At 45.9% G+C, this 26,401-nt stretch overlaps 1 long non-coding RNA gene across 1 annotated transcript; it reads right to left on the reverse strand.

Annotated features, from left to right (window-relative positions):
• LOC137538609 (uncharacterized) lies at positions 1–26,194 on the reverse strand. The gene is made up of 3 exons (XR_011024848.1): positions 26,113–26,194; positions 22,441–22,565; positions 1–106 (listed from the first exon to the last, which is right to left on the reverse strand). It is a non-coding gene; the product is annotated as an uncharacterized lncRNA (long non-coding RNA).
• Positions 26,195–26,401: the final 207 nt, after the last annotated feature.

Consider the following 26,401-nt stretch of genomic DNA (forward strand, 5'->3'; position numbering starts at 1 on the left):
AGAGAAGACTTCACTCAATAAGTGGATCAGGTAATTTTATTAAAGCATAGCACTTCGGACAACGCGTTTCGCCGTACAAACCGCTTCCTCAGGTCAAAATAGAGTGCTTTAAAGAAAAAACGAAACACTCAACATACCAAGTATAAGGGTAACAGTGATAATACACATAACAATAGAATGAGACAGATAGATATTCAGAGGAAATTTTGTGGGCGTATACATGTATATGCAGACATAAATAGCAACATTTTTTAGTAAAAACAAGTCTGCCTTATATTGCAAAATTAGCACATCAATAAAACATCAATAAAACATTAAAAAGAAAAACAAACATATACATTTTCATGCACAGGATAAAAGCTGAATAAATATATATATATATGTCTCTATGCTTATAAAGCTAGTTTTCTCGTTAAAACCTGCACTACTTGAGTGTCAGGACTCATAAAAATGCTCCATAGTAGTGATTAGAGTAAAAGAGGGTAAGCCATATTGAGGTCGCGACTCGCCAGCTATATGTACCATGCGAGTAAATGAGAGGTGGGATCCTGCCTGGGGTGAGGTGTAATGGAACAGACAGGTGGTAGGGTAAAGGAGGTCCTGTCACGCTGATTGGTGACAGACAAAGTGAGTGCTTTATGAAAAAAAAATATATATATATATTGGGGCAGTATGTAAATACATCCTTAAGGGATAGGTTTGAAAGGCTATCCTGGTATGAGTTGCAATCTCTCACATTACGGAGGCCGTGTGGACTATGGTAACCAAAGTTAGAAAAAAAACCAGGTGGTGTTGAGGTATAAAAGTAATCTCTTACCTTGGATATTGGTATGCAGAGCTTGGGCGCCAGACTGGTAGTCTGGTGTGCTCTCCTAGTTATAGTATAAGGTGACTGGCGCATTTCCGCCGTTAGGGGAATCACGTGGGTGTGTGTCAAATGACGTAATGTTGGGGAGGATCCCGGGGCGTGTGCGTGGCTGGCCGATGGGATGTGACCGGAAGGTCGAGTACGGCATACGGCGAGAGGTAGCTAGTGCGCATGCGGGAGACGCTTGCATATAATGCGAACGTCATAGGTCAGGTGCCTTCGCCCCGGAGGCGGACCGGCCATGTTGGCTATGGGCAAACGAAAGGGAACTGTTATCAAATACGTATGGCCTCACTATAAGGAGAGACCCGGGTGGTAATGCTGTAATCAGAGGGAGGGATATCGGGGAGGGGAAGAAGGGGGACCATCTACTTATGTATAGTGTGAAAAAACAAAAGTAAAGGGTCTTGCGTAACTATATGTGCCATATTGCCATCTTGTGGTGGAGATAGATATGACACAGGCAATTATTTAGTTGTAGAGTGTATTTAGTATATTGTAGATCAGATTTCTAATGGCTGAATAAAACCAAGAGGAATCTAAATATTCTTGGTCCCTGACCTCCATCCCCGCCCACGCATGTGCGGCAGCCATGATGGAGCTGGCAACAGCCGCCCCATCGTGGTTGGCGGCGCTCGGCGGGTATCGGAGGATCCGGAAGTGACGTCATGACGTTCGCGGCTTCCGCCACGTGACGTCATTGACGCCTGTCGGGCCGGCCCGGGTGTCCATAGCGGGCGTGCCTCATCTTTACAGGTATAAAATTTGTTTGTACACTGGACTACTTTGCAGCAGCCTAAGGAGCCTCTGACTGATACCCTCTGACGAAGGGACATCCCGAAACGGCGCTGTCAGGGTATTACTAATCCCCATGGGACATTACTTTGCCGTGTTTATGTTTAGGTCTATACAAAGCTTACTTGTTCACTGCTAACTATCTTGAGCATTACGCTGCCTAAGGAGGTTGTCTGTTCCCAGGGGAATTTTGTTGTTCCACCCCACTGTATGTCATTTTGTATACTGCTGTTTTTGATGTTTATTTGATGTATATGAGCTTATCTGCCCTCTGGGGCTTTGTGTATCAACTTTAATACATATCTTTATGCAACTCATTGTGGCTGGTGTGCGAGTCATTACTTTTTATATGTTTATGTAGGGCTGTCTATGCAGTCCGGTTTCCAGACTCAGCACCCACTTTTTTGTACTATTTGTTTTATGAATGAATTAGGTGTGCAAACCTTCATTATTCAATTTGAATCTAAATATTCTTGCCTCGAGAAGGTTGCGGGTTATAATGTAAACTTAGATACCGTTCAAATATTATTAGATATAACAGCATAACATACATAAGATAATTCATGAACATTACAATCTTTAAACACCAGTATGTCACTTGGGGAGGATTAGAGATTGTGATGGATCTAAGTCTATGATGAGGCTTTTTATTAACTGGGTAGGAGTAATATAATTATATGAACTAGGTATATGTATTTGAGTCGGCCTACCTGAAGGCTGACTATGGTATGGATTTGAGATCAAGAGGATAGACCTTATGGTCCTGGTTGGGGGGATAGTTAACCAGGGCAGAGGATATGGGGCAGGGGAACGGGAGGGAAGGGGGGGGAAAGGAGGAAAGGGGTGGGGGGGTTTATTAGGGAGGGGGGGGCGAGGGGAGGTGAAAGGATGGATGGGAGAAAAATAGGGAGAGGGGCAGTGGAATGAGGAGGGGGAGAGGGGGGGGGGGTTGGAAAGGTGGGAGAGTGAACATAGCTAATGATGAGTGAACGTATGCTCTTCACCTCCTCTCATAGATTATGCTCCAAACAAATGTTGAGCCCCTCAGGTTGGAGGGTCCTAAGTTTAAATACCCAATACATTTCTCTTGTTTTTAATTTATTCTTCCTGTCCTGTATGTGGGTTGGTATATGTTCATTGGGACAAATCTTGATTCCGACATGTTCTTGATTATGTGCCTCCTTACAGTGCCTGGATAGTCCATGTTTGAGAAAACCCTTGCTAATATTCCTCCTGTGTTGTCCCCATCTCGTTTTCAATTGTTGAAGAATGCATTCTTATGCTTAGTCACCTATACTGCGCAGAAGTACCCAGGTAAACATAGGTGTCCTAACTCTGGCCCTGTAACATGCATAGTGCAGACACTATGCATGTTACAGGGCCAGAGTTAGAAGAATGCATTCTTCTGTGAACTAAAACCCCGGCTTTTAACTTAGCTGTAGGGATAACAGTTGTGCCTGGATGAGTGAATCTGTGAATGCATTTGTTTGAACATTTGCATGCGAGAGTGCGAAGGGTTAATAGATTTTTGCTGTTTTCTAGCCACACCCACTTCAGCACCTCCGTTTCCTTAATAATTTATTTAATGTCCTAACTAGAGGCGATGTACCTGGATATATGTATTTTTTTCTTGTTACTGACCCCTGTGGCTAGGGTCCAATTCAGTGCACTCCCTCCTTCCCCTGTATGTGTTTGTCAGCATGCACACAGCTTATGCTGGTGTATGTACATTGTGCACATGGACACATAACGTTAGCTCCCTTGTGCGATTGGTAAGATGCACTGTCTGTCCCAGGAGAGGACAACAGGATGTGTGCTCCTAATCCATTGATAGGTTTGATGCAATGAATGTGTTTGCATGTCTGCACTATGCATGTTACAGGGCCAGAGTTAGGACACCTATGTTTACCTGGGTACTTCTGCGCAGTATAGGTGACTAAGCATAAGAATGCATTCTTCTGTGAACTAAAACCCCGGCTTTTAACTTAGCTGTAGGGATAACAGTTGTGCCTGGATGAGTAAATCTGTGAATGCATTTGTTTGAACATTTGCATGCGAGAGTGCAAAGGGTTACTGATTTTTGCTAATTTTCTGACCACACCACCTTCAGCACCTCCCTTTCCTTAATAATTTATTTAATGTCCTAACTAGAGGCGATGTGCCTGGATATATGTATTTTTTCCCCCTAAAGACCAGACCATTTTTCAACAAATAAGCCACTGCAGCTTTAAAGCTTCATTGCAGGGCCACACAACTCATTGACCCCCCCCCCCCCCCCTTTTCTCCCCGCCAACAGAGCTTTCTGTTGGTGGGGTCTGATCGCTCCCCAGATGTTTATTTTTTTAACAAATATTTTTCTTATTTATTTTTAAATTAATTAAGTCTTTTTTTAATTTTTATCCCCCCCTAGATGTGTAGCTATGGGAAGGGGGGGGGGGGAAATGGTAAAAATGCCCCCGAGTGCTGAGACGTGAGGGTGCTCATCAGCCGCTGCTGTCTCTCCTGGAGAATCAACTAATACCCGATCCTCAATAGGAACAGCCTGATCCTGACAACAGCTACACGCTGCTTCCTCTTTCAAGCACCTCCCCTCTGTTGTGCTGCGTGATGATTGGGTTACGCTGGTGAGGGGAGGAAGTAGTAAAAGAGCGGCAGCAGCATTTGAAAGAGCAGCAAGGACACAGCTTGACAAGGATGGGTGAGGCTGGAGCTGCTGCTAAACTGAAGGGCTGTCAGTTCTCCTCTCCTCCTGCAGCCACACTGACAAGCCTGCTGTGAGACAGGCTCTGCACACCTCTCCTGGGATGCCAGCATTAGCACACTGGACACTTATCTTCCTGACCCTGTGACCGGTGAGAGGACTCCCCATAGGCATTATCAGGGCAGTTAATTGATTAATTATGTGTGACTTATAGTGTAAACATTGTCCTTGTGTACCTTTATATGCAATCTAATTGCTGTGTGTGTGTGTGCGCACACACACGCGTCTGACATCTTAAGCATCACTGTACAGAGTATACTGTCGCCTAACTGTCCCTCAGAGGAGCTCACAATCTAATCCCTACCATAGTCAATGTATGTACTGTATGTATCGTGTAGTGTATGTATCATAGTGTAGGACCAATTTAAGGGGGAAGCCAATTAACTTATCTGTATGTTTTTTTGGATGTGGGAGGAAAAGAGAGTGACCCAAGGAAACCCACGCAGACTCGGGGAGAACATACAAACTCCTTGCAGATGTTGACCTGGCTGGAATTCAAACCGGGGATCCAGCACTGCAAGGCAAGAGTGCTGACCACTACACCACTGTGCTGCCCTTATATATATCCTGCTTAAGGGGAACTTGAAGCAAGAAGTATATGGAGGCTGCCATATTTATTTCCCCTTAAACAATACCAGTTGCCTGGCAGCCTTGCTGATCTATTTGGCTACACTAGCATCTGAATCACACCAGAAACAAGCATGCAGCTAATCTTGTCAGATCTGACAATAATGTCAGAAACGCCTGATCTGCTGCATGCTTGTTCAGGGGCTATGGCTGAAAGTATTAGAGGCAGAGGGTCAGCTGGACAGCCAGGCAACTGGTATGGCTTAATAGAAAATAAATATGGCAGGGTTGCGTACGTTAAAAAGGGGCGCTGGGAAAAAAGGGCGCGGGGTTTTAAACGATAAGCATGGATAACGTTTAAAAATGTATTGTACTGTATTTCGTTTAAAATTAATGTTTTATAAAGTTATAAATCATTAAATAATGTGCATTAAATCGGCAATTGTAAAAACGTTAATCTTCCGTTTAAATAGTGAAACGTATAATAACGTTTAAAAAAAAAATTACTAAGTAACCCTCCCTGTACCTACCCCTAACCCCTAGACCTAGTTGATGCCTAAACCTAAGACCCCCCCTGTTGGTGCCTAAGTAACCCTCCCTGTACCTACCCCTAACCCCTAGACCCCCCTGTTAGTGCCTAAATCTAAGACCCCCCTGTTGGTGCCTAAACCTAAGACCCCCCTGTTGGTGCCTAAACCTAAGACCCCCCTGTTGGTGCCTAAACCTAAGACCCCCTGTTGGTGCCTAAACCTAAGACCCCCCTGTTGGTGCCTAAACCTAAGACCCCCTGTTGGTGCCTAAACCTAAGACCCCCCTGTTGGTGCCTAAACCTAAGACCCCCCTGTTGGTGCCTAAACCTAAGACCACCCTGTTTGTGCCTAAACCTAAGACCCTCCTTAGTGCTCACTGTATTGTGTGTAGAATAATGTTTTAAAAACAGTAAGGGATAAAATATATTACAATTTACATTACGTACTGATCGCTTTGTTTTGTGAATAATAATGTTTTACAAACAGTAAGGGATAACATTTAAAATAATGTTTTATTGAAATAGGAAACGTAAATCATCACAAGCAGTTATAAAACATGAAAAATCTTCGGGCGCCGTTGGAAAACGTTATTATTCTCGGGCGCCCTTTTTTCCTGTTCGGCGCCCATTAAACGATAATTATTATAGGAGTGAATGGCGGCGCCCGATTTGTCCACTAGCCTCCTGCGCCCTTTTTTTACTGTTACCGCCTCTATATACCCCTCGCTTCAGTTTCCCTTTAAAGGGACTCCTTGCTCAAATTAAATAATAAAATAGTACTCACCTGGGGCTTTCTGCAGCCCAGTGTAGGTCGGGGCGTCCCACGGCGGCCTCCTGGCTCTTCTCCCAATGCCTCTCCATATATGACTGGCCGGCGGCTCCCTCGCGACACTGGGCCGAGTGTCGGGCTCCTTCTTCCGTATATGTCATTTGCTGGTATTTTGCTGGTCATTTGCTAATAGTTAACGGTTTTTGATGAGCAGAAACATTTAAGTGTGACAAACATGCAAAAGAATAAGAAATCAGGAAGGGGCAAATAGTTTTTCACACCACTGTACAGTACTAAACTCAGTCCTCAGGTCCCGATTATGTACCTGGATGACTATACAATGTATGACCTATCCTCATATAGTGATCTCAGTCCCTGGGTCCCAAAAATTTACAATGTATGCCCAATACATTAAACTTCTGAGATAGTAAACTACTTGGCCCCGTCCCTTGAAATTCACTACAAAGGGATTGTACTGTATATGGAGCCTGCTGTTGTGCAGATGGACGATGTACATTTGGCTCCACCCATGACTGCACGCACAATCTGCATGACCATGCCCGCTTCACGTGCCACACGACCACGTGCTGAAAACCCTAGCTACGCCTCTGCTTCCCACATCAACCTATCAGCGCAATCAGCTTATCACAGCGGATTGCTTTTGTGCCTCTGGAGGGACAGCCGAGTGACACAGCTGTCCCCTGTACAGCGCTGCCTTAGATCACAGCGATTTTCCGGAGTAAATAGATGGCGTAGTTTCGCCATCTAACAATCTCCTAGCGGTGATCGCCGCTGGGAGACTGAAGGCAGAGCGGAGCGATCCTCTGCAAGCTCCGCTCCAAGGACCATGCCAATGGACGTGGAGTGGCTGTTAAGTGGTTAAAGGAAACCTGAGACCAAAAAAAAAAATATATATACCAGAGGCTTCCTCCAGCTCCTTTCAGGCTCATCAGTCCCTCGCCGTCCTCCCAGGCCACCTGGAGCCTCCAGTAGGCGGCCCGATAATTTAGTCAGGTAGGCCCGGATTTACCTCAAAGGAACCTATAGGCACAGATGTCCGGGCACCGTAGACTTTGCCCTCTAGGAGCCTACACCACCACCAAACTGCACCGCATGTGCTAGCTGTCCCAGCTGTCACTTCTCCCTTAGTTCCCTTGACCGTCATAGGTGCCCCTTAGTATTGGGTAGCCAGACGTATCCTTAATATTAAGTAGCTAGAGATGCCCCCAAGTATTAGGTAGCAAGACATGCCCCTTACTGAAGGGAGATATTGTCAGTGGGTGAGTAACCTCTCATTTACACGCCACTCGGGACTCTGCATCTAGAGGGAGGGAGAGGGGCACTTGGGGAAAAAAGTGAGCCGTTTTTCCATCATCAGGCCTACAGCGCCAAATGGTAAATCCGGCCCTGCGGTCATGGAAACTTCACATACGTGTCACAGCTGGACTGCGTCTGTGCCAACTGGACCTGGCTTGATGAATTACCGACCTGCCTAGCGGACGATCCAGATGGCCCGGGAGGACAGCGAGGGAACGATGATATATATATATATATATATATATATATATATATATATGTATATATATATATATATATATACCTTTTTTTTTAATCTCAGGTACACTGTAAGACAGCGTACTACAAAAAGGGGTGCCTGGAAAAAGGGGCGCAATGGTGTAAACGGAATTTAATGATATTATCTATAACCTTATTTTATCGTTTCTCCTTGTAATAAAAAAAATCTGAAAATATTGTTTATAACACTGGAAACGATAATATATGTATAATTGTAATAATTGTATAATATTGTCTTTAACTTTATTTTATCGTTGTTTCTTATAATAAAAATCTGAAAATATCTTTTATAGCCCTGGAAACAATCATATATGTATAATCATAATAACTGTATAGTATTGTCTATAACCTTATTTTATCATTTCTTCATGCAATAAATCTGAAAATATCGTTTATGACAATGAAAAAAATATATACTGTAAGTACATTTGTTATAATTATAGTAAAACATGAGTAAATATTACCAATATTTTACAACTAAACCTAACCCCACTCTCATACAGAACCTTCCCTCTACCTAACCCGTAAACCACCCCATGGTGGTGCCTAACCCTAAAGGCTCGTACACACGCCGTACTACAGGGAACGACGGGTCCGTCAGACCCTCCCGCTGGGCGGGCGTTCCAGCAACAGTGCAGCGTGTGTGCAGTCTGTCAGGCAGACTGATAAGGCTGTTTCTGAACGATCCACTGAGCGGATCGTTCATAAACAGCCTTATCAGTCTGCAGACAGACTGTACAAACGCTGTACTGTCGCTGAAACGCACGCGGGAGGGTCTGACGGACCCGTCGTTCCCTGTAGTACGGCGTGTGTACGAGCCTTTAGGGTTAGGCAGGTCGTAAGTGGTATTACATGGAAACTTTCCATGTCAGTTCACGGAGGGTGTCTCCGTGAACAGACTGCGAGCCGCCGATCGCGGCTCGCACGCGTAATGTAAACACGCGGGGAAGAAATCCCCGCTGTTTACATAATACACCGCTGTTGCGCAGCAGCGCCGTAAAGGAGATCGGCGATCCCCGGCCTCTGATTGGCCGTGGATCGCTGCCGCCTGATAGGCTGAAGCCTATCCTATCCGGCACAGGACGGATATCCGTCCTGCGCAGCCCATAGCCTGCGGGAGAAGCAGGTATGGGCAGAGAGGGTGGAAATCGCTGCGGAGGGGGGCTTTGAGGATCAGAAGAAATCACAGGCAGCCATGCTGCAAACCTGATCTATGCTGTGGGCTGGAGAGCCCACGCTGCATAGATCAGGCAAATCAGGCCTGGTCCTTAAAGGACTTACGAGGCCAGTTACGTGCCTTCCGTGCTGTTTCATCGGGTCCCCGACGCTCAGTAGCCCCCCGAACCGTCCCCGACCGCACTGCCCGGGTCAGGCTCTCCAGCCTGCAGAAAGATGGCCGCCAGAGCTGTCCGCATAGCCGCGAGTGCAGCTGCACAGCTCTAAGGCCAACCCCCTGATCCACGCTACAGGAAATAGCCTGTTACCTGGATCGGGGGGTTGGCCCTAGAGCTGCGCAGCCGCACTCGCGGCTATGCGGACTGCGCAGCCGCAGCCAGCTCCGCGGCCATCTTTCTGCAGGCTGGAGAGCCCCCCCGGGTCGGGGGTGGTTCGGGGGGCTACTGAGCTGCGGGGACCCGGCGAAACGGCACGGAGGGCGCGGACGGCGTCCTCTGCGCCTTACAAACGGATGCAGGTATCTAACTTTTTTTTTTTTTAACTGACCTCGTAAGTCCTTTAAGTGGTTAAGTTTTAATCTGTACTAAATGACTTTTTAAAGGTTTATCAATTTTATAATAAAAATTGTAACAAAATATCGTTTAGAAACTTTATAGTATTGAAAAAGTAAAGATATGTTTTTGGATCCTGATCTGGTTAAATCATAAAAAAATTAAAAATAAACAGTATTTAAACATTGTTTATGTAAAATCCGTTTTAAATCATAATAATTATAATCATCATTGTGAATATACAAACGTTATTGTAAATTTCTGTCTATAATTACAGAGAATAGCGTTTTACCAATACAACATTTCATAGACATTATTTAACCATCTCACCCTAACTGGACGAAAATTTCCGTCCAGTTAGGCTGTGCGCACTCCCGCGGGTCGCGCACGCTCCCGCAGCCCCCGTGCGTGCTCCCACCGCCGGCCGTTAGCCCAGCCATCAATAAAAGGGTTTATAGATCCCTTTCATTGATCGGACCCCCCCGGAGAAAAGCCCAACAGCGTCTTTTCAGACGCTGCAGCTTTTCTAAGCTCTGGTCTTATTTCTTCTTCCTGGGAGCAAGATCGATCACTCCCAGGACTTTTTGACTGTGGCCATCTTGTGGCCAAATAGTAAAACTACACCCCAAACCACATATTATTAAAGAAATACATTTTTACACATTTAAAATCCCCTGTTTACCTCCCACACCAAAAATACCCACATACAAGTTTTAATACAAAATAAAATAAAAAATTACAATAAAAAAAAAAAAAAACATAAATAGTTACTTAAGGGTCTGAACGTTTTAAATATTCATGTCAAAGGAGTACATCAATATGATTTATTAAATTATGGGCTTCTAAGGCCCGGTTCACATTAGCGGCTGCTATCCGGAATCGCCGTGCCGGAGCCGTGCCGGAGCCGGACCGCATGCGGACCGGACGAAACGGACGCACGGCATAGCAATGAAAGTCTATGCGACCGTTCACATGCGTCCGTTTCGTCCGGACCGGAGCCGGACCGGATCCGGACTCCGGCGTCCGTTCCAACATGCGCTATTTTTTGGTCCGGCTGGTCTGGCTGACGTATCCGGACCGGAGCCGGAATGTTGCATCCGGCCAATGGAAACCAATGAGAACCGGAGAGCGCACAACACACTGGCTATAAAAACCGGATGTTGTACCACACTTCCTATGCAGACTCTATGGTATGGTGGCCATTTTGGATGGGGACCACATGGCACCAGCGTTCACAGAGTGGAGCAGCAGTGACTTCATGCTGGAGCTCTTTGGCAGCAATATGGAGCAGGATCTGTCTGATAGCGAGGGGGTGAGGCCCTACACATCAGAAGACCTCATCCTACAGGTGCAGCAGGTACCAGCCCTGTGGGACAAGGGGGATGCGGACCACAGCAACATCAAAAAATGCAGAGGCCTGTGGAAAAAAATTGCCAAGCTGTATGTGGAGGACTTTGAGAACTTGAGCAAGAGACAGCAAGGCACAGAGGGTATGTTGACTAGAAGTTTTTTTGGGGGGGCTTGTGGTTTAAGCTTGTGATGTATTCAACTTTTGCTATGGATTTGTGTCACCCACGTGTTGCCCACCCACCTGTTCCCCACCCACCTGTACCCCACCTGTGCTGTATCCCACCCACCTGTGATGTATCCCACCCACCTGTACCCCACCTGTGCTGTATCCCACCCACCTGTGCTGTATCCCACCCACCTGTGCTGTATCCCACCCACCTGTGATGTATCCCACCCACCTGTGCTGTATCCCACCCACCTCTACCCCACCTGTGATGTATCCCACCTGTGATGTATCCCACCCACCTGTACCCCACCTGTGCTGTATCACACCCACCTGTACCCCACCTGTGATGTATCCCACCCACCTCTACCCCACCTGTGATGTATCCCACCCACCTCTACCCCACCTGTGATGTATCCCACCCACCAGTACCCCACCTGTGATGTATCCCACCCACCAGTACCCCACCTGTGATGTATCCCACCCACCAGTACCCCACCTGTGATGTATCCCACCCACCAGTACCCCACCTGTGATGTATCCCACCCACCTCTACCCCACCTGTGATGTATCCCACCCACCTGTACCCCACCTGTGATGTATCCCACCCACCTCTACCCCACCTGTGCTGTATCCCACCCACCTGTGATGTATCACACCCACCTGTACCCCACCTGTGATGTATCCCACCTGTGATGTATCCCACCTGTGATGTATCCCACCCACCAGTACCCCACCTGTGATGTATCCCACCTGTGATGTATCCCACCTGTGATGTATCCCACCTGTGATGTATCCCACCCACCTGTGCTGTATCCCACCCACCTGTGCTGTATCCCACCCACCTGTGATGTATCCCACCCACCTGTGATGTATCCCACCCACCTGTGCTGTATCCCACCCACCTCTACCCCACCTGTGATGTATCCCACCTGTGATGTATCCCACCCACCTGTACCCCACCTGTGCTGTATCCCACCCACCTGTGCTGTATCCCACCCACCTGTGCTGTATCCCACCCACCTGTGCTGTATCCCACCCACCTGTGATGTATCCCACCCACCTGCGATGTACCCCACCTGTGCACATATAACATACACAATGACCAATTATTATACATCAATTTATTGTAAAAAATTAATACATTTAAATTCACTCAAACTTGAAACTCCAAAATAAACACATTTCAACAAAACATATTAAAAACCAAACATTCACCCTCGTCCAGGTGGTGTGGTAAAATAAAGTCTCAGTTGGTCCCTGTTCCGCAGTGACACTACCCTTGGCCTGGTTGCATACCTCCGCAGGGGCATTAGTGGAAGCACATTCGGGGGTTCCGGAGTCTCTCTTTCCTCCTGCCGCACAAAGTTGTGGAGGATGCATGCTGCCTTCACCACGACAACTGCGTTGCCCGGTTTCAGCAGCATGGGCGTGTGGAACACCCTCCACTTTGACACCAGGATCCCAAATGTGCACTCCACCATTCTCCTTGCACGGCTCAACCGAGCATTGAAGTGTAGCTGGCTGGCATCAAGTCCCCTGTCTGGGTACGGACGCATTACATGGTCGGACAGGGCGAAGGCCTCGTCTACCACAAACACATAGGGGTAGGCCGGTGCCCTTGTCCCAGGCCAGGGTCTGTCACGGGGGAGACGCAGTCTGCCTTCCTCCATCAGCCGGCAAAGGGTCGTACGCTGGAAAATTCCAGAGTCATTGGAACTACCGTACGACCCCACGTCCACGTACACAAACTTGTAGTCCGCATCTGCCACTGCCATTAGAACAATGCTGAAGTATTTTTTATAGTTGAAATAATGGCTGCCACTCCCCACGGGTTTCTGAATCCGGATGTGTTTCCCATCCAGTGCGCCAACACAATTAGGAAACTTGCACTCGGTCCAGAAGCCCTGGGCGATCTCCTCCCATTTTGTGGTGTCCGGCACAGGCATGTATCTGGCCCTCAGTCGCGTCCAAAGGATCCTCGAAGTCCTCACGACGATGCCTGCCACCGTGCTCTTCCCAATACGAAATGTGACATGTAGCGATGTATATGTTTGTCCAGTTGCGATGTACCTACAAGAGAAATAATCGAAATCAAATTTTCATGTCGTTACAGGAGAAAGGTACAAGACAAGGTGGCGGAATATACGGGATGCATATGTGAAATGGCTACGGAAGAAAAAACTTGCCGAACGAAGTGGCAGTGGCGGGGGAAGGCGACAAAAAGACTACCAATTTGCCAAGCAATTGTCTTTCATCAATGCAAGCCTGGAACCTAGACTGTAAGTACCACTACTGTGGGCAGGAACTGAGAGCTCATTTACCATGACTTCGGCCATGTATTGCTATGGCCTCAATTCCCATGGCTAGCGAACTTTTCTCACAAGCTTTATCAAATGTTGGGTAGAAACGGGTGATAAAGTGATTGCTAGTGTTTGCTAGCTCTGTGAATTGACGCCACATGCTGTTTGGCACACCAATAAATATTTTTTTTATCTACAGGACTGAAGACAATTTGGAGCAAGAGGAACCGACCCAGGAGGCACGGTTCAGCAGTGAGGAGAGCTTGGTGGATGATGACGTCGCCGATGTAACCTATTGCCCCGAGGCGAGGAGTAGGAGAAGGGAGTCCTTAATCACAACTCCGTCCTTTGATGATGACTTGGCAGAAGAGAGCTTGGATGTTGAGGTTGCAGGACCGAGTGTGGAAGAAGCTGAACCTCCACAATCGACCGCTATGGAAGCTCCAGGGGAACAAGAACAAAGTGAGGAGCACCGAGAGACTGCAGCACAACCAGCGCGCAGGGCAACCCCGACACAGGCCAGAGGACGGGAAGATGCTGCCACACCACCAGTGAGGACCACCACACCAGTGAGGCGTCGAGGTACCCTCCCCCCAACAAGGAGAGAGACAGAGTCCGAGATGTCCGGGGCTGTCTCCGGACTTCTCGGGATTCTTCAGAGCCACCAAACTCTCATAACCCGGCAGTTGCAAGATGAGGACAGGGGCCATATCATGGAGCAGTACAAGTCCCACATCACTACACTGCAATGTGAGCTCGACGCTGTACATGGGCACTACAGGGACGAGCTTAAAATGATGCATGAGATGCACAGAGGAGAAATCGACCAACTGCGTGCGCAGCATCATCAGTCGGTGGGCCAGCTGCAGAACATGATGCAGCAAATGCATCAACAAAGCAAGGAACTACTGAAATTGCAGGCACACCCGTGTTTTCACACTGTGATGTCTCTAATACCATATCTAGAAAAGGTGCCTTCACAAAACCTGATGGCGTGCCATTCCAATTTGCTGGAGGTGATTAAACAGCACATGGACACGCCATTATTGCAACCACCAATTTTTAGACCCCCACAACCAACAGCGGTGCCCACCTGGCAATCATCACAGATGTACACCGGCTACAGAGGCAGTCAATATGGGCCACCGCTGTCAGGGTCCAGCTCATCCACGACCAGCACCCAAGAGAGTCCAGATTTCCAGGCAGCAACTCCCACCTTTTCTAGTAGTGGTGCCGATACAATTTGAAAAAAAAAGTCAAATTGTTCCTGGACATGCTCCTCTGAATACCTCCGATCCTCGGAGGAAGGATACCATCACAGGGCTTTTTAACTTTTGGTTTTGCTGGACTTGAACTTTAGGGCCTGGTGTCCCCGAAAGACACTACCTGGGTCACAACCTTGTGCCTGTTGCACAGCACCTGTAGTCCTGCACCTGTGCCTTTGATTCCTCTTGTTCCTTACTTTGTTGATCCTAATCACTTGCACAAGACCCTTGGAGCCATGGGTGAAGGACACCTTCACTGGTCGGTGAGAGGCCTAGCCTTTTCACTGACCTGTGTCCTTCATCCATGGCTCAGAGGGTCCTGTGCCAGTCGTTAGGTTTTAGAAGCACTAATAATTTAGGGCCTGGTGTCCCCGAAAGACACTACCTGGGTCACAACCTTGTGCCTGTTGCACAGCACCTGTAGTCCTGCACCTGCGCCTTTGATTCCTCTTGTTCCTTACTTTGTTGATCCTAATCACTTGCACAAGACCCTTGGAGCCATGGGTGAAGGACACCTTCACTGGTCGGTGAGAGGCCTAGCCTTTTCACTGCCCTGTGTCCTTCATCCATGGCTCAGAGGGTCATGTGCCAGTGGTTAGGTTTTTGAAGCACTTCAACTTTAGGGCCTAGTGTCCCCGAAAGACACTACCTGGGTCACAACCTTGTGCCTGTTGCACTGCACCTGTAGTCATGCACCTCTGCCATCGGTTCCTCTTGCTCCTCACTTTGTTCTTGTTCCTAACCACTTGCACAAGACCCTTGGAGCCATGGATGAAGGACACCTTGACTGGTCGGTGAGAGGCCTAGCCTTTTCACTGCCCTGTGTCCTTCATCCATGGCTCAGAGGGTCATGTGCCAGTGGTTAGGTTTTTGAAGCACTTCAACTTTAGGGCCTGGTGTCCCCGAAAGACACTACCTGGGTCACAACCTTGTGCCTGTTGCACTGCACCTGTAGTCATGCACCTCTGCCATCGGTTCCTCTTGCTCCTCACTTTGTTCTTGTTCCTAACCACTTGCACAAGACCCTTGGAGCCATGGATGAAGGACACCTTGACTGGTCGGTGAGAGGCCTAGCCTTTTCACTGCCCTGTGTCCTTCATCCATGGCTCAGAGGGTCATGTGCCAGTGGTTAGGTTTTTGAAGCACTTCAACTTTAGGGCCTAGTGTCCCCGAAAGACACTACCTGGGTCACAACCTTGTGCCTGTTGCACTGCACCTGTAGTCATGCACCTCTGCCATCGGTTCCTCTTGCTCCTCACTTTGTTCTTGTTCCTAACCACTTGCACAAGACCCTTGGAGCCATGGATGAAGGACACCTTGACTGGTCGGTGAGAGGCCTAGCCTTTTCACTGCCGTGTGTCCTTCATCCATGGCTCAGAGGGTCCTGTGCCAGTGGTTAGGTTTTTGAAGCACTTCAACTTTAGGGCCTGGTGTCCCCGAAAGACACTACCTGGGTCACAACCTTGTGCCTGTTGCACTGCACCTGTAGTCATGCACCTCTGCCATCGGTTCCTCTTGCTCCTCACTTTGTTCTTGTTCCTAACCACTTGCACAAGACCCTTGGAGCCATGGATGAAGGACACCTTGACTGGTCGGTGAGAGGCCTAGCCTTTTCACTGCCCTGTGTCCTTCATCCATGGCTCAGAGGGTCATGTGCCAGTGGTTAGGTTTTTGAAGCACTTCAATTTTAGGGCCTGGTGTCCCCGAAAGACACTTGGGCAGCTATGCCCTACAACTCTTCCAGCACAAAGTTGGTGGTTGGTGTTCCTTAAAACTGACCGGGCTATACCATAGATATGTTAATTTTTTGTCTTCCATGTTGGAAGAATGTTTCCATGTTGGAAAGTGGTTGTTTTTGCAATAAAAAAATTTGTTTTTACATACCTCAGTGTGATGAGTAGTTGTTCTTGTGGTGTGACTGCTCTCCTGAACGTGGTATCCTTCTTCCTAAGGTCATCCTTCACCATCTCCAAAAGGGTATCAAACCTGTCAGGAGATGTAAAGGAAGAAGCTGTAAAGTATGTTGTGGGACAAGGTGTTGGGTGGAGGATGGGGGAGGTGTGTTTACAGAGGTTTGGGAGTGTTGTGGAGGGTGGGGGTGTAGTGTATAGCTAGGTATACAGGGGTGTGGGGGTCAAGGTGGTGTGTTTAGCTAGGTATACAGGGATGAGGTGTTGTGGGGGTGAGGGTGGGGTGTTTAGGAATGGTGGGGGTTGGTGTATTTAGGCCTATACACTTACAGGGGAATAGACATCCGAGTGTAGCTGTAGAACTTCTGTGGGTGTCGTCTGAGGGCCCGGTAGAGGGCCTGGAACTCTCCCTTCCTCTGCCTCCTGGCTAGTAGAGGGTGCACCCACCATCTCCTGCGAGGAGCACGCCTTCTCCCCACATAGTAGTAGGTAAACAACAGGAAGGAGAGAATTCCCAGGTAATAAGCGTAAAAAATGACTGGATCCATGGTCCCAACTGCTGTCTCTGTATCCAAGGATGGTCTCCACACGTCCAGCTGTCTCCAACAATGACCCCAGAGCTTCTGCTGACCTCCCAGAACCCCAGGTATTTATACAGGTTGTTATCTCTTTAAGAATCCGGATCCGGACCGCAACCGTGTTCATACCGCACGGAAACCGTATGCAACCGGACCGGATCCGGACCGGATCCGGACAGGAACCGTACGGTTCAGGTCCGATCCGGATCCGGTGCGGTCCGGACATCCGGTGCGGTTTTTGCAAAACCGCAAGTGTGAACGGGGCCTAAATAGTGATGGACGCAAATTGAAAAAATGCACCTTTATTTCCAAATTAAATATCGGCGCCATACATTGTGATAGGGACATAATTTAAATGGTGTAATAAGCGGGAGAAATTGGTAAATAAAGTACATAGGTTTTAATTATGGTAGCATGTATTAATTTCAAACTATAATGGCCAAAAGCTGAGCAATAATGATTTTTTTCCATTTCTTTCTTAATATTCCTGTTAAAATGAATTTAGAATAAATTAATTCTCAGCAAAATGTATCACCCACAGAAAGCCTAATTGGTGGCGGAAAAAACAAGATATAGATCAATTCATTGTGATGAGTACTGATAAAGTTATTGGCAAATTAATGGGAGGTGAAAGTTGCTCAGATGTAAAAATATCTCAACCCTGTAGGCTGAAGTGGTTAATGATTTGAATTTGTAAAACATTATTCTAAACGAAATATTAAAATATCATTGTTTTATAAACGATATTTCAGATTAACGTTTACACCAGGCGCCCTTTTTTCCCCGACGCCCTTTTTGCATGTACGCACATATAAGTAGAGATGGCCCGAGCGGTTCGCCGACGAACGGTTCCCGGCAAACTTCGGTGGTTTGCATCACGAGCGAAAGCCAACTTTTCCAGAAGTTCGATTCGCCCCCATAGTGCATCATGGGAGTCAACTTTAACCCTCGACATCACAGTCAGCAGGCACATTGTAGCCAATCAGGCTACACTCCCTCCTGGAGCCCCACCCCCCCCCCTTATAAAAGGCAGGCAGCGTCAGGCTTTTCACTCACTCGTGTGCCTGCAGTAATTAGAGAGGGGAGAGCTGCTGTGTAGAGACCTATAGGGATAGCTTAGTTAGGCTCTTGTAGACTTCTTAGCTTGCTCCTTGCTGATTCTTATTGCTAAAAAAGCACCACTCAACAGCTCTTTTGAGAGATAATCTTGTTCTTGTGATCTATTTTTTTGTGTGTGTGTGTCCCACAGACACTTGTGTTGCATAGACAGCCTTGGTAATTCCTACTGTGTGTGCCACTACCAGGCCCAGCACATTCAGTGACTACCTGTGTGTGTGACAGGTGAAAATTGTAATTCCCATCACTGCATATACCTACCTGTTGTTCACAATGCACCCACCTCCCTGCAGTGTGATATTTAATACCACCAGTCACTCTACCTGTTCACGACCAATCACATGTAATACTCATCACTGCATATACCTGACTGTTGTGTTCAGTGCACCCACCTACCTTCGTGAGTGCACGCAGTGTGATATACCACTCCGTGCATACCTGTTAACTGCACCTGTGTGACTGCACATTGTATTAGTCAAGTCAGTGCATACCTTTCACTTCATCCCCCCCAATATGAACAAAACAAAAGGCAGAGGCAGGCCACCTGGCAGGTCTGTTTGAGGTTGCGCTGTTGTGATTTAGTGCGGCCCTCGACCAAAGTACAGTGTTCAGAAGAAGGCACGTGCCATCAACTCCCAATATTGTCAGGACGTAGTTGACTATTTAACACAGACACCTCATCTTTCTCAGCTTCCGCACGGAAGCGTGACATATCTTCCTCCTCCTGCTCTGATTCTGGCACCCCACTTAACACTCAGTCAGCCGCCACCACCAAAGTGCCATCACCCCAGGGCTCAGTGGTGTGGACATTTTTTTGTGTGTCTGCCTCGGATGAGAGCAATGCCATCTGTACTCTCTGCCACCGAAAATTGAGCCATGGAAAGACCAAGACCCACGTAGGGACAACTACCTTACGAAGGCACATGATTACAAAGCACAAACTGAAATGGAATGACCACCTGAGGAAAAGCAGCACACAAAAGCAAAGCCACACACCGCAGTGGAAGATACCAGGCCGCAATTTTTTCTCAAAAAAGGCGATACTTAAACTGTACCGTGATGTTGAAAGGAAAGTGGTGACATCTCTGGCACACAGCGTTGGGTCAAGGGTCCATCTGACCATGGATGCCTGGTCTGCAAAGCATGCTCAGGCCTGCCCGAAGACTAAGTCAGTCCCCACACACAGCATCTCTGCCTACATGCCGTGTGACTGCCTGCCCCAAGACAAAGTCGCACCCCACACAACATCTCTGCCCACAGGCCGCTTGACTGCTTTCTCCGCCACCACTAACAGGGTCCAGGACTCCAGGTGGATTCCTGCATTATTAAGGCCGCTGCTAACAGCAGCCGCTATACTAATTTTTCTGGTGCATGTACATGCCTGCCTAATTTTTCTGGCTGCACTGCAGCTGCAACAACCAAACAAAAGGTATGTACATGTGCCAATTCCCTTCATAATCATTACCTTGCCGCGGTGAAGGGGCTTGCGTATCACAATGAAGCAATGATCGACGGATATATGAGTGTGTGTGTGGGGGGGGGAGGGCACACCCTCGATAATAAGGTCGTTGCTTCATTGTGGACAGACCAAATTTGATCAGCTGGACAGTCACTGTTCTGTCATTCAGCTACCTCAGCCCGGCGACCATATGGGCTGGAAAGCCGCCATCACCTGCACTCCCGTCATGGTGCGCACCAGTCCAGCACGGCCATCACTACACAAACAGCTGTTTGCAGTCACTGCATACCTTTCACTGCATCTGTGACTGCACATTGTATTATACCTGGCAGTCAGTGCATACCTTTCACTTGAATGGATGGCAGACTTGCCCTCCATAACAGATTCTCGTTAAAAAAAATTTAAAGTTGATTCATCTCATATACAGCAGGGTCTCGAAAGTCCTCCTGTATTGTTATTTTTGGTCACTACCTCAGGACGTGCATGCCATGCCTGCTGCCTTCCTTGGACGTGTGGTAGCTGTTCCTGCTCCTTTGCCCACAGCGTGCCTGCTGCCTTCCTTGGATGTGTGGTGGTGGTAGCCTCTTCTTAGGCTCCCACTCCGGACCAGAATCGAACCAGGATTACCTGGCCATTGCCCGTGGTCACCATACTACTGAGAAAGTACCATCGAAAGTTTCACACAGTTGAATGAATGGCAGACTTTCCCTCCATAATAGATTCTCGTTAAAGGCAAGTGGTGTCATCTCTGGCACACAGCGTTGGATCAAGGGTCCATTAGACCACAGTCTGCCTGGTCTGCAAAGCACGGTCAGGGCAGGTACATTACTTATACAGCAAATGGGTCCTTACTTGGATGTGTGGTGGTGGTAGCCGGTTCTCAGGCTCCCACTTCAGACCGGAATCGAACCCTGATTCCCCGGCCATTGCCCGTGGTCACTCACAATGGCAACCTTGCCCTCCATCACATATTCTCGTTACAGGTACTGAACAGCCAGCAGAAAATGTAATTTAAAAAAAAATAGATGTAAGCTTTAACAATGGTAGAGAAAGAACCATCCAAAGTTGATTAGGCAGTCAGACATGGAAACAGTAAATTCAGGCGCCTGAGGCAAGTGGACAAAAAGGGCGCCGCCATTCACTCCCATAATAAATATCGTTTAATGGGCGCCCAACAGGAAAAAAGGGCGCCGGAGAAAAATAACGTTTTACAAGCGGCGCCTGGAGACTTTTAATGTTTTAATGTTTTATAACTGCTTCTCATGATTACACATTATTTAATGATTTATAATTTTTTAAACATTATTTTTAAACGAAAAACAGTACAAAATTTTTTTTTAAAATATTTTTAAACAAAAAACAGTACAATATTTTTTTAAAAATATTTTTAAAAGAAAAACAGCACAATAATTTTTTTACAACGGGGGTCTTAGATTTAGGCACCACCAGGGGGGGTCTTAGGTTTAGGCACCACTAGGGGGGTCTTAGGTTTAGGCACCACCAGGGGGGTCTTAGGTTTAGGCACCACCAGGGGGGTCTTAGGTTTAGGCACCACCAGGCCGGTCTTAGGTTTAGGCACCACCACTGGGGTCTTAGGTTTAGGCACCACCAGGGGGTCTAGGGGTTAGGGGTAGGTACAGGGAGGGTTCTGTGTGAGAGTAGGGTTAGGTATAGTTTTAGTAAAAATCTTATGTCTTTTATAAAACGTTATTATACATTTCAGTTTTTAAACAGGGAAGATTAACGTTTTTACAATTGCCGATTTCATACACATTTTTTAATGATTTATAACTTTATTAAACATTATTTTTAAACGAAATATAGCACAATTTTTTTTAAAACATTATTCATGCTTATCATTTAAAACCCTGCGCCCTTTTTTCCCGACGCCCTTTTTTTTAACGTACGCATCAGACATTACCTGATTTCACTGAGGAAGAGCAATCTCGCCATGGTGCGCACCAGTCCAGCACGGCCGTCACAACACAAACAGCTGTTTGCGGTGAATTACACAGTGAGTTTGGTGTGTCAGTGTGAAGAAGTACTCTAATTACACTCCCTGATTGATGTATACACATGCAAGATGTTTTAAAGCACTTTAGGCCTGCAATTTAGCATTCAATGTGATTTCTGCCCTTAAAAAGCTGCTTTGTGTCAAATCCAGATTTTTCCCCGAGACTTTTGGCGTCTATCCCACTGATTCATGCAAAAACTCAGATGTTAGACCCCTTGAAACATCTTTTCTATCACTTTTGTGGCCAGCATAAGTGTTTCTAGTTTTCAAAGTTCACCTCCCCATTGAAGTCTATTGCGGTTCGCGAAAGTTAGCGCGAACTGAACTTTTGCGGAAGTTCGTGAACCCGGTTCGGGCCATCTCTACATATAAGCAGCAGCTGATAAGTAAGATAACATCTGATAAGTAAGATAACATCAGGGTCATCATTACCTTCTGTTTTTGTTTTTTTTTGTTTTTTCCTTTAGGGGTATTATAGTCCAACTTTATTCAAAATGTAAACCTACGACTCTACGAGGTGAAAGTATTAAATACTTAGCCACCATGCTGCCCATAAGTTTGAAAACCTCTTCATTTTTTCTTTCATAAATTCATATTCTCGCTATTCTAAATTATTCAGTTTGAACACTAGATGTCACTATGACTCACATATAGATAAGTTTTAGTTGAATAAACAGTATTCTGTACTTACACAAAGCCAGAGTCTGCTTCGCAATAGGACTACAACATTCAACATGTGAAAGGCAGCAGCATCTAGCGACAAAATGAAACACAGCAGAACAGACTCACTTGGCTACAGATGCAAATATATCTATCCTGAAAAAACACAAATAAAAAAATAAACACAAGCATATATGGTTGTCATAATTTTGCTATTTTCATCCAAAATTAGGTAACAACTCTAGGCCGGAAGAACACTTGTCTGTGCAGAAAAGACAATAGAAACTAACTGGATACCGCGTGCTGATATACAATAAAATGTGTCAGAACGCACAGCTATTCTGTGAGCGGTATCATGAAAGCCAGTTGGATTTCATGTTACCATACGTATCGTGTACTATGTGCCGTGCATCACAGCTAAGGCGTTATTCACAGTGGAACTTTGCGACTTGTAAAGTCACAATGCAGCATTACAATGCAACGCAAAAAAAAAAAATTACCGCCACATACAGTAGGTACAGTAAAGCATACAGGCAATGAAAAGTAAGCTTTCCTGTACCCGGTAATGTGTGCGTTTAGAGGTAACACACTGCAGCAGTGCATTACCATAATGCTACACGTTACAGTGCGACGCTAATGTCACTCTGTGAACGACCGATAGGATTAGAAGTGCAGTGAGCTGCGTTCTAAGAGTTTCTAACACAGCTCCACAACATCCCACTCTAAATCAGCCCTGACAGCACAGCACATAGTCTGAAGTCCCTAATAAGCTATTTTTCAACAAGAGGAAAAATACACCGTACAGTTGTTACAAAAATGCACCAAATCACATGCATTTTTTATCTCTCATAGGAAAGCATTGCATGTGTTTTGAATGCAATTTGCATACAGTATGCGGGAAAAAGGACCTTGCTGTGCGATTTTAAAATGTTGTGCTTTGCAATTTGTATGCAATTGGAAAATGCAGCAAAATCACTTGTAGTATAAACCAGTCCTAAAATCGCATTGGAAAATGCACATCAATGTGATTTTTGTGTGGCCCATAGACTAATATTGTATGCGATTTTTCATGTGGAAAAAAGCATGAAATTTAAAAGTGTGCTCCCTGCCTAACAGAAGGATCATTTGAAAACACTGCAAGTTTAAAAGAGCGCGGCTATCTCCCCTATTGATTTTAGCGGCTGTACAGAAATATTGGCATGAACGGTATTAAACTGGCACCCGCTATAATAGCAGCTACAATTTGTAACCGCTATTTGTAGCTGCTATTTTCTACGTGTAGTCGCAATTTGTCGCCACCATTTGTAACCACTATTTGTACCCGCAATTCTATTTAGCTGCAGTGGTGTGTGAATAACAGGAGCAAGCATGCAGCTAATCTTGTAAGATCTGACAATAATGTCAGAAACATCTGATCTCCATATGCTTGTCCTGGGTCTATGGCTAAAAGTATTAGAGGTAGAGGTTCTGCAGGATAGCCAGGTCTGGCAGGGGAACTGGTTAAGCTCTATATTATCCAGAGCCTTTTCGTCTCTTAGGTAAGTATCAAACTTGAAGTGCATTTCCCCCGTCAGGTTTGCTTTAAAGCAAACCTGTGACTTTAGGGGAGAGAAAACTCAATTACTTAGCTCAGTAGCGAAGATCCTCCAGAGACTTCCCACGTCCTCCTCCAGACCGATGCCCCTGCCCGGGACCCTTTGAAAGTTAGCAGTGTGTGAACTGCACAGGTGCAAAATGTACTGCACTGTGCCCCCATACACTTTTTTACCCTACAGGTTTCCTGTAAGCAGAACTCTAGATATCTATTGTATATGTGGGTGAAAAACCACAAAACTCCTCAGAAAGATTCCATTCCTTCTGTTCACTGGAATAGGAAATGCAGGAAGGTAGCAGACCAGTGACATAACATACCTACCAATAGTGGCGGCTACTAGAAAGGTAAGGCTGTAGAGATCATCTTAAAAGACATGACAGGACAGCAAACAGCAGTAACAGAAGAGAAGGCACTTGGAAAGTAAAGAGGTCCTGGGATCAGTGAGATCCATCCTAGGGAGGAGGATTTTCTCCAAATTAATTTTGCTTTTATAAAGAGCTGGATTTTTCATTCATACTCAAACTTCCAATTTAAGATGACTGTAAACTGTATATATAACAACAGAGCCAAATAGTTGGAAACACAGCCAGCCCTGTGTCTTGTTGTACATCCTGCCTGCAGGTTTCTGGTAACTGTAGCTCTTCCTGTGTGTGAGGTGTAGGCCTGAGTGTGTGAAGGGTGCGTACGTACAAAAAGGGCGCCTGGACAAAAAGGGCGCGGGGTGTAAACGCTAATTAATAATTAATCATTAATAGTGTTTATAAAAATAGTGTGCTATATTTAGTTTACAAATGTTTTACAAAATTATAAATCATTAAATAATGTTTATGAAATTGGCAATTGTGAAAACGTTAATCTTCCCTGTTTCAAAAGTGAAACTTATAATTAAGTTTATTAAAAAAACGATAATATATGTTTAATTGTTATAATTGTATATTATTGTGAATAACCTTCATTTATGGTTTGTTCTTATAATAAAATCTGAAAATATTCTTTATAACGATGATATAAATATAACTACGTTCGTAATAAGTGTTGTAAAACATTAGTAAGTATTACTTAAATTTTACTAAAACTATACCTAAGCCTACTCTCACACAGAACCCTCCCAGTACCTATCCCTAACCCCTAGACCCCCCTGGTGGTGCCTAAACCTAAGACCCCCTGGTGGTGCCTAAACCTAAGACCCCCCTGGTGGTGCCTAAACCTAAGACCCCCCTGGTGGTGCCTAAACCTAAGGCCCCCCTGGTGGTGCCTAAACCTAAGACCCCCCTTGTGGTGCCTAAACTTAAGACCCCCCTGGTGGTGCCTAAACCTAAGACCCCCCTTACTGATCGCTTTATTATGTGGATAATAATGTTTTAGTAATTGTGGCTGCAAAAAATATATTGCAATTTACGTTAGGTACTGATCGCTTTATTTTGTGAATAATAATGTTTTACAAACAGTAAGGGATAAAACTTTAAATAATGTTTTAATTAGTTAAATTAGATAAATATGTTTAGTATTTTTATAAAAGTTATTCGGCACGGGTGCATTTTATAAACTTAAATCACCACAAGCACAGTTATAAATCATTAAAAATCTCTGTGCGCCGTTTGTAAACGTTATTTATCTCCGGCGCCCTTTTTTCCTGCTAATTAAACGTTATTTATTATGAGAGTGAATGGCGGCGCCCTTTTTGTCCACTAGCTGCCTGCGCCCTTTTTTCCCGCTTCCGTGAAGGGTACATGTAGAGCAGTATGTAGAACTAGCTAACATGTGGAACCCAGAGACTGATGTAAGGACTGATGCAAGTAGTACCCTGTGTGAACCCTTTTGAGGGCACCATTACAGATCAGTGTATATGGAAATGGATGTGTTTCTCTGGAATGTTTTTCCAGTCAGTATAGTGCTGATTTCCACATTAAGGTGAACAAGTGAGCAAACCTTATGGAGTAAAACAATCCTGTGGAAACATTATGTGACCATTGTAGGATTTCTCATCATCTGATTTCATTGTCATTTTTCTTTCCTCTGAAAATGTCTTTTTATGTTCTGCGCCCATAGACCAGCTGTCAGCTTTACTTTTGATGTAATGTTGAAGAGACAGGATTACTGGGCACTGACCTGATTAGCCTAGTACAGATCTTCTTGTTAGAATCTGGACCACAGGCCCCCATGTGTGGTCTATCTGTACATGTAGCTCATCATAGCATCCAGTCATATTGCTTGTTTCAATTGAAAATCGGCTCAGAAAAATGTTAGAAGCAGGACAGATGTGAGGAACCAACATTCATGCTCATATACACTGAGGAAGGCAAAAGCAGGGCACACTGAGTCACAGACTTCCTGTTGCCTAGTAAAAGCTTGAAAACATGACTTAGAATAAACCACCAGACTGTAAGCTAGAAAACAT

The sequence above is a fragment of the Hyperolius riggenbachi genome, chromosome 11 (assembly GCF_040937935.1).
Source record: "Hyperolius riggenbachi isolate aHypRig1 chromosome 11, aHypRig1.pri, whole genome shotgun sequence".
Classification (NCBI taxonomy): domain Eukaryota; kingdom Metazoa; phylum Chordata; class Amphibia; order Anura; family Hyperoliidae; genus Hyperolius; species Hyperolius riggenbachi.